Source organism: Zea mays, chromosome 6, assembly GCF_902167145.1.
Source record: "Zea mays cultivar B73 chromosome 6, Zm-B73-REFERENCE-NAM-5.0, whole genome shotgun sequence".
In the NCBI taxonomy this organism is placed as follows: domain Eukaryota; kingdom Viridiplantae; phylum Streptophyta; class Magnoliopsida; order Poales; family Poaceae; genus Zea; species Zea mays.
This window is the reverse complement of record NC_050101.1, coordinates 19,564,460-19,573,814: the sequence shown is the minus strand read 5'-3', so window position 1 is coordinate 19,573,814 and position 9,355 is coordinate 19,564,460. Positions and strand designations below refer to the sequence as shown.

At 45.9% G+C, this 9,355-nt stretch overlaps 1 long non-coding RNA gene across 1 annotated transcript; it reads right to left on the bottom strand.

The window, feature by feature from the left end:
- Positions 1-8,491: 8,491 nt before the first annotated feature.
- On the bottom strand, positions 8,492-8,704 carry LOC109940297 (uncharacterized). The gene is made up of 2 exons (XR_002262983.1): positions 8,635-8,704; positions 8,492-8,557 (listed from the first exon to the last, which is right to left on the bottom strand). It is a non-coding gene; the product is annotated as an uncharacterized lncRNA (long non-coding RNA).
- Positions 8,705-9,355: the final 651 nt, after the last annotated feature.

The window sequence follows — 9,355 nt, the reverse complement described above, 5'->3', positions numbered from 1 at the left end:
AGAATAATAACAAGCTCTTGAATATCACACTCTTTGCCCTCAAATTACAAACAAAACCCATCACTCTAATTGAATCTTCATCATCTTCTTCCACCTCCCTTGGCTTCACATCACCAATTGGCATATTTTTCATTGCATTGTCCAATCTGGTACCTCTCACATCATCATCTAGATTTTCTTGTTTCATTGTGAGATATTTGTTTCATCAATCTCGACATCATACACTTCTTAAACTATGCTGTGGGTTTTGCTGTGCACTCTAAGCTTTGCTATTTATTGCATAACCAAGAAAGAATCATTCATCACACTTCCTTTCAAATTTGCTCAATCACCCAAATACCCGAAAGTGTGAAATGTTTGGTTTCCTTCGCTAAGAGCTCCATCCATTGTGTGCACCAGGAAAAATACACACGAGAATTTGTCTCTATTAGAATCAAGGGCTAATAAAATACCTAGATCAGATCCGATGGTCGATGGAAGAAGTTTGATGATAGGCTTCTCACCCACCTAACCCCCTCGTCCCTCCCCTCCCTCCGCCTCAAGCTCCCCACGCAAGCGCCATCGGCCACGGTTCGATTCCCTCTGGCTTTGTTTTTTTTTCCCGCAAAAAATCATACTACATCATCCTCTCCTCTCCCCTCCCCTCCCTCCCTGTCCCGCGCCTCTTCATGTCCCGCTGCTAGGTTCCCCACCGTCACACTGCCGAATCTTCTCACCGAGGGTGGCCACCGCTGGACCCAGGATAGCAGGATTTGAGCCGCCCCTCACCAAGCCACGTAGAGCCATGCTTGACGCCTCGCTCTAGGTCATACGACAGTCGACGGTGGCCCTCGCCAGGCCTTGCGGAGCCATGCTAGACGCCCCGCTCCAGGCCGCGAGGAGCCACGCTCGACGACCCGGCTGCTCGTTGCATGCCGCACGGAGCTGATCTCGCCACCGCGCTCCATGCCGCAAGGCGGCGCCCCACGCCAGGCTGCGCGGAGCCGCACTCGACACCCCGCACCGGGCCACACGGCGGCGCCCTCGCTGGATCTCTGCGCTCCTCGTCGCCACCTGCAGGTTGTTCCCTCTCCCTTCCCTGAGCACTTGATGACTCGTAATGCAATAGTTTGTTTTTTTTTCCTTTTTGTTTGTGTGCCATGGAAGGAAACTGAAGGCTTGGCATTTGTAAAAAATCAGCCAAATTGCAGTATGCGATCGTATAGAACAAAATGATTATTGGTGAGATCTTAGATACTAGGCAGTATATTTCTAATTTCATTCTTTTGTTTGTTGATTTGTCCATTATAGTAGAGATGGTTTATGGCTGGAACGTTCCTCTCCGATCGACTTGGAAGTTTTTCAAACAAGCCACCATTATCCTTTCAAAGTCACTGCAAGCGGGCCAAGCAAGTACTGTACAACTTAATCAGTGATTCAGTACATGTTGTGTACCTGTGTTTCCAGCCGTAGCTACTGGATCTGACTAACTGACAAGAGTATGGACGTTCTATTTCCCAGTACAGTGCTTCGATTTTACATTCGCCTGACATTTATATGGTTCGAATGTATTCACTTTATAGTCCAATCTCGGCCCACACAAATATCAATAATCAGCACAAGATAAGTGCTTTGAAAATATAACTTTGTTTCCATAAATTTGGGAAATTTCAAAGAAAACAATCTGTCACATCGTCTCCAGTACAATTTATTGCAAAACAGTCTATGGTGGTCTCTCACTGATGAGACCGACGAGACCGAGTTCTCGCCTGCACAATCCCAACTTCTAATCGTCTCAAACAGTGACCGATCCCTTTGCTTCTGTTGGATCCGAGGCCCGCCGATCAGGTCCGGCGAACAGCGGCGACACCTCCCTAGAACGCAGACACTCACAGAATTTAGAATGGAGACGATGATATTTGCCTGCGCAACCGCCGCAGTTTTTCGGGTGTTTAGTCACTTTATATATGTGCGAATACAAAGGCTTGAAGCCTGGTCTTTCCCCGCCGCACGTCGCGCTCCATGATCGCCCGATTTTCGGATCACGACCACAGGCATGCGCAGCACAGCGTCGCGGCTGGTTCACGCACACGGGCGACTGCAGCGCGTCAGGCACAGCACCGACCGCCTACAGTTCTTTGCCCCTAACACGCACACAACTGAAATGTAAAGACTCCAACACGATTACAGCAAAGTGAAAACTTATTCATCTAGCTAACATTTCACCCCCTTAATCTTGTTGGACTTGAATCACGCCCAGCCTTGACCTCAGCTCGACGAATCTGATCCTGCCCAACGACTTCGTTAATATGTCCGCCAGCTGATCCTCAGTGCCCACGTGATCTACATCAACCACGCCCTTCTCAATGCAGTCACGAATGTAGTGAAAACGAGTGTCAATATGTTTGCTCCTTTCATGGTAAACTGGATTTTTACTCAGCTCGATGGCTGACATGTTGTCCACCAATAGTCTGAATTTCTGAATGGGTTCATTGGTGATGTCTGCAATAAGAATACTTAGCCACACTCCTTGAGATGTTCCAAGAGCAGCAGCAACATATTCTGCTTCACACGAGGCGAGAGCCACAACTTTCTGTTTCTGTGATGCCCAAGTTATCAGATTCATGCCTAGAAAAAATAGAATACCAGAGGTGCTTTTCCTTTTGATAAGGTCACTGAGCAGTCACTGTCCGTATACCCAAGTAGTGACAGCTCACTACTACCTCCTTTTCTAAGCTTAACACCAAAATCAAGTGTGCCAGCAAGATACCTGATTATCCTCTTCACTGCTTGCCAATGTTCCTTGTCTGGTGCTTCCATGAATCTACAGACCAAACCCACTGCAAAACATAAGTCAGGTCTGGTATTCACTAGATACCTCAAGCTGCCAATTATGCTTCTGTACTTTGTTTCATCCCTCTCAGTCCCCTTTTCTGCAGTAGTAAGCTTGATTCTTTGTACCATAGGAGTGTCTGTTGGATTGCAATTTTTCATCTGCAGTGACTCGACAATCTTTGTTGCATAAGCCCTCTGACAGATAGTGATCTCATTCTCCCTCTGTCTGACCTCCATCCCTAAGTAGTAGGTGAGTAATCCTAAATCACTCATATTGAAAGTCTTCTGCATCTATCTCTTAAACTCTGCAATCCTGTCAACTAATGGCCCACATATGATTAGGTCATCAACATAGACTCCTATGACCAGTAGAGATTCACCTGTTCCCTTCCTGTAAACTGCATGCTCCACTTGGCATTTTGTAAATCCCAACATAACTAGTTCTGAATCCAGCTTTGCATTCCAAGCTCTGGGAGCTTGTTTCAGCCCATACAGGGCTTTGTTTAGCTTCAGAACTTTTGATGCCATCTTAGAGCTTTGGAAGCCAGGGGGTTGTGTAACATATACCTCTTCCTTGAGACTCCCATTAAGAAAATCAGACTTCACATCCATATGGTGTAACTCCCAATTCCCATGTGTTGCAAGAGCTATTAGAACTCTCACAGTTTCTAGTCTGGCTACTGGTGCAAACACTTCATCAAAATCCACCCCTTCTCTCTGAGCATACCCTTTTGCTACTAGCCTTGCTTTGTGCTTCACAACATTCCCCTCTGCATCTTTCTTCACTTTGAACACCCACTTGAGACCAATTGCCTTATGTCCCTTTGGTAGATCAGACCATTCCCAGGTATTGTTTCTCTCAATAGCCTGAAGTTCTGAATCCATAGCCTCTTTCCATTCTTGATTGGATAAAGCACTCTCCACATTCACAGGTTCTTCTGCTGCAAGCATGCACACACCACTGTACTCAAAATCAAGTACCTCTTCTGTGGACTCCATCAGATCAGTTAGAGTTCTGTATCTTAAAGGTACACTCCCTAAACTTCCTGTGTGCTGAGACTGTGAGCTGCCAACACCTGCTGGACCTGAGCTAGACCTTTGAGTCTGACTTTGTGATGTAGCAGGAGTTGCAGGAGATAGTGGAGATGGTGGTGGTAGATCTGCACCCCCTGAAGGCAATGGAGGTGATGGTGGCAGGTCTACACCCCCTGAATTTTCACTACATTCACCTGATATGGCTGGCTGTTGCATTTCAGGATTTTCTACAGTGTTCTGAAAATCGACTCTGAACATTTCTGTCGAAGTTTCAGTAGGTAGTCTGCTGTCATCACTGCTCCAATTCCAAACACCATCCTCTTCAAATATTACATCTCGACTAATATGCACTTGTTCTGAAACTGGATCAACTAGTCAGTAACCTTTTGTTCCTGGTTCATATCCCAACATTACCATCCTTGTGGATCTGTCTGTCAGTTTGCTGATCCTAGGTCCTACCTTCTTCACATGAGCAATACAGCCAAAAGTTCTTAGGTGATCAACTCGGGGTTTTGTGCCATGCCAAGCTTCGTAAGGTGTTTTACCTTGGACACTTTTTGTTGGAGATCTATTTAGCAGATACACTGCTGTTGTGACTGCTTCTCCCCAATACTTCTGTGGCATTCCTTTGCTTTTCAGCATACACCTAGCCATCTCCACCATCGACTGGTTTCGACGCTCAACCACACCATTTTGCTGAGGTGAATATGGGGTGGTTGTGTAGTGTTTGATGCCTTGATCATTACAAAAAACAGTGAAGGAAGCTGAGTTGAACTCACCCCCTCGATCAGTTCTCAAAGCCTTCAGTTTTCCCTCATGGTCTGTCTCAGCTCTTTTCTTGATATTCTTCAAGGACAGCAATGCCTCATCCTTAGATTTTATCAATTCTATCCACATGTATCGACTGAAATCATCCACCACAAGTAGGAAATAGGATTTTCCACCCACTGTTTGTGGTCTCACTTGTCCACACAGATCAGCATGAAACAGTTCCAAACCCTTTTTGGCTCTATAAGATGAGACCTTTGGGAATGGTGACCTGTGCTGCTTTCCCAGGGTACATCCATCACATACTTGTTCCACACGATCTACAGTAGGCAAACCTTCAACCATCTTTTTCTTCCCTAGATCTCGACGTGCTCTGAAATTTAAATGCCCAAATCTTGCATGCCACTTCCAGGCCAAATCATCCATTTTTGTCAGAAGGCAAACAGGATCAGTTATGCCCAACTTGACTGTGTACAATCTATTGCCAGCCCTGGGAGCATATACTAGTAGATTGTATTCAGGGTCAAACACCTTCAGACGACCATTGAACAGTCTAATGTCACAGCCCACCTCCTCTAGCTGACCAAGACTGATAATGTTGCTTTTTAGCTTTAGGATGTAATAGACATTTGTCAGTATCGTGTGTTGGTCCTGCCTTCCCTGAACAACCATAGAACCTAACCCACAGATTTTGACAGTGGAGCCATCTTCAAATCTCACAGTCCCTCTGACAGTATCATCAAGATATGATAGAGCAGATCAAGTACCTGTCATGTGGTTACTAGCTCCAGTATCCAGTACCCACTCATCATCAGCACAAATCACAGGCACCACCTTGTTCTCTGTCAGATGAACAAACTGTGGTGACACATTTCTTATCTGTTCAACTTCAGCTAGCAGGAGTGCTGCATTTTCAGTCCCAACAGCAACATTTGCCTCGAGTTGCTTCTGCTCCTTCTTATCCCTTTTTGGACGTTTACAGTCCTGAGCCCAGTGTCCATATATGCCACAGTTTTGACACCTGCCCTTTCTTCTTGGTGTCCCTTGAGAGGTGAGTTTTCCTTTACTGAAACTGCCTGAACCCCCACTGTCTAAACGATGTTGGTTCTTGGCCTTCCACTGACTGCTGCCTGCATTTCCTTCTTCTTTCTGTGAGCCAGTTTGGAAACGATGCTTGTGTTTCTCAAACCACTCATCTTCAGCAAGTAACAAACGACCAGTCTTATCAGTGACTTGCTCCATTTTGTCTTCCAACCGATCTTCTGCAGCACGAAGGCGCCCCACTAAATTTTCAACTGTGAGAGTCTTCATGTCACAAAACATCTCAATAGAAACTGCAACTTGGTTGAAGCGAGGTGGGACCACACGCAGAAACTTCTTCACCACTCTAGTGTCTTCCACTGTTTCACCCAGTGACTTGATGTTTACCACTAGATTGGTGATTCTCATGCCAAAGTCTTCAACAGTTTCACCTTCTTTGAATTCTATGTTCTCAAACTCCTTCAGCAACTTCTGCACATTCACCTCCTTCACTCGATCAGCACCAATTCTCATGGTCATGACTGCCTCCCAGGCTTCCTTAGCAGTTTTCTTAGCACCAAGGGTACCCCACATCTCATTAGGTACTGATCTCAACAGCGCACCCATGGCCTGCCGATCTTGAGCACGTTTTGGATTTGTGCCCGGATCTATCACCTCCCAAATCTCCATTGCCTCATAGTTAATTTGCATCAACATCGCCCACTCCGCATAATTGGATCGAGTAAGCATTGGCCATACCAGAGTGCTTTCCTTGATCCCAGAAGATGCCAAACTTGAACTTGCCCGCATGTCCACCATCTCTTCCGGCGTCAGTGATGATTGTCGGGGAATCACGCGCTTCTTCTTCGATGGTTCTCGCGGTGGATTGATCGACCCACCGTAGAACATCAACCGGCTCTGATACCAGTTGTTGGATCTGAGGCCCGGCGAACAGCGGCGTCGAGGTCGTGGACGATTTCTGGGCGCGGTCACCACGGCGAGGTAAGACACCTCCCTGGAACGCAGACACTCATAGAATTTGGAATGGAGACGATGATATTTGCCTGTGCAACCGCCGCAGTTTTTCGGGTGTTTAGTCACTTTATATATGTGCGAATACAAAGGCTTGAAGCCTGGTCTTCCCCCGCCGCACGTCGCGCTCCATGATCACCCTGATTTTCAGATCACGACCACAGGCATGCGCAGCACAGCGTCGCGGCGGGTTCACGCACACGGGCGACTACAGCGCGTCAAGCACAGCACCGACCGCCTACAGTTCTTTGCCCCTAACACGCACACAACTGAAACATAAAGACTCCGACACGATTAAAGCAAAGTGAAAACTTATTCATCTAGCTAACAGCTTCTAGACCCCGATCTTCTTCATCCATTCCTCCTCCACAATCTCGTGCTCTACCTCCTCCAACCAGCCGCTGATCTTGTTCAACTGTGAGACAAGCGTCGGTGTGTTGATACTGTGCTTCCACTTGCCATCCACATGCAGTGCGTCCTCCACAAAAGCCAGGAACCATCTTTGCATCTCGCCGCACAAGTCCTTGGCAACCTGAGCCGCCGTCTCCTTCGTCGTGTTCTTTGTCTTCGGTGCGTTTGGCAAACCTCAGCTTGTGGACGACAGGACGATCACCACCACTGACCCAATACTCAGTAGCTGATAGCTCTGCAGATGCCACAGACTCGGCGATGTCCTTCCACTGCATCATATCTCCGTAGACACTGAGGAAAAGATCGACCGTTGGCAGTGGACCGTAGACATTTTCCGAAGCGCAGATTTCAGTGAATTTGCTGTACATGTAGGCAGCAGAAATGAACAAGATATTGATTATAGCACTACTAAATTCTGCTACACAAATACAATACACTGGGCATTTGAAATGGAATTGTTCATTGCGTTGGGGGGGGGGGGGGGGGGGGGGGGGCTGAATCACCGATGCATGCCTCTTGCAGGGGGGGGGGGGGGGGCTAGCTGCAACGGTTGCTCCTGTGTCTCTTGCTTGAGTAGCTACCTTTTAAATTTGGTAATTGTTGGTATTTTTAAACGCACACAGATAAATCTACAAGCGCACAGGGGCTGAATCACCAATGCATGCCTCTTGCAGGTGGCTAGGTTCAGCGGTTGCTCCTGTGTCTCTTGCTTGAGTAGCTACCTTTTAAATTTGGTAATTGTTAGTATACTAGGTGGATGCCCGTGCGTTGCAACGGGAAGATAAAATATCACTATAACTCATGTACAAATGTGTTATAATATTATAGGAAAAGGTTACAAATGTGTTATAATGTTTAGGAAAGAAAACAAACCCACAGCCTGTGTACTCACTGGGACCTAAAAACATTAGGTGGACTAATCTCTCCACAGGACGAAAAGGTAATGGAGTTGCAATTGCAAGCACACAAAAAGTGGCCTGCACAAGAAAGCTTATATCATGGCAGATGTTCTTCGGACTTCTGTTTATCAGATACTTTCAGCATTCATTGATGACCTGCAAGCTAATGCAAAACCATCCAGCTTAGAGAAGAACTGGATCAGTGAAGGGAGAAAGCCTGTATATGGTTCACAAGCCGTGTTGGTTCAGAAGTTGATTCTGTTTATTGAGTACCGAGCTGTATGAACTTGGTTCCATGTCTCTCAGATCCTTTGCTTGCACATCAGATCATACTTGGATGGAAGTGTTTGGTTCTCGAACTTGCGGAGCTTGTGCTTGTTCATCTTACACTTGTGGGGAGCAACCAACAAAAAAAACTGTCGCTCTGTTCGTTTCGCTTGTTTATGCATAGTACATGTACAAGCTATTGGCTGTAGCACAAGCAATTAGATTTTCAGATGGGTGCCAGGCCAAATGGAGCAACTTTGTGCTCAGATCATAGGAATTTCCATTGGCATCTATTCCAGTGCTCTCTCCACCTGCATAAGGTTTGACAGTATTAGTAGCCGCAGTGAAGATTCTTTTACAGACTAACATGCCAAAGCATCAAGCTAACCTCGTCTAACGGCCCTTGTCAGAGTACTTAGGGATCTGGTAGCTCTAGAGGTAGTCTGGACCTACCGCCTGTTCACAAGAAAAAGTAAATAATACAGATACGATTAGTTCCATACTACTACATTTGAGCGACAAGTGCTCATGTATGCTACTCAAAACAGTTTGGTGTATGGAAATCAATTTACATGAAGAAACAATAACATGCTCAATGTGCTGAGGACAATCAGCAGTTGAATCGAACATAAGCTAAATATCAACCAGTCAAGATTATGATTTCATCGGAAACAGACACGTAGTAAAAACCGATAAGCATCTTGTTTTTCTACAAGCCATTACAGCACTTGTCAGATGAACAAGTTCATCGAATAGTAATACAAAACTGTCCTCCTTTTCATACGCATGGTAAAAACCAATAATTGAAACAAAAAAGTCCGTAAGCGACAAAGTACACATCCTGGTAGTCATCATCATTAGCATAAAAATACTCCACCTCAACGAACAAGACGAACTTAATCACCTCAGCACAACAAATTGGACGGATCAACTCGTACACACAGGCTTGATTACTACTAATAGCCCTGTTGTTTCCTGCTTTCGGAACGACAACCGCCGGCTCTCAAATCCACTATCATCTAATTTAAATAAATTAAACACCGACAGCTGCTAATACACATGGAAAACAAAAAAAGTGTTCATCATTTCAACTGCTCCAAAACCTACGC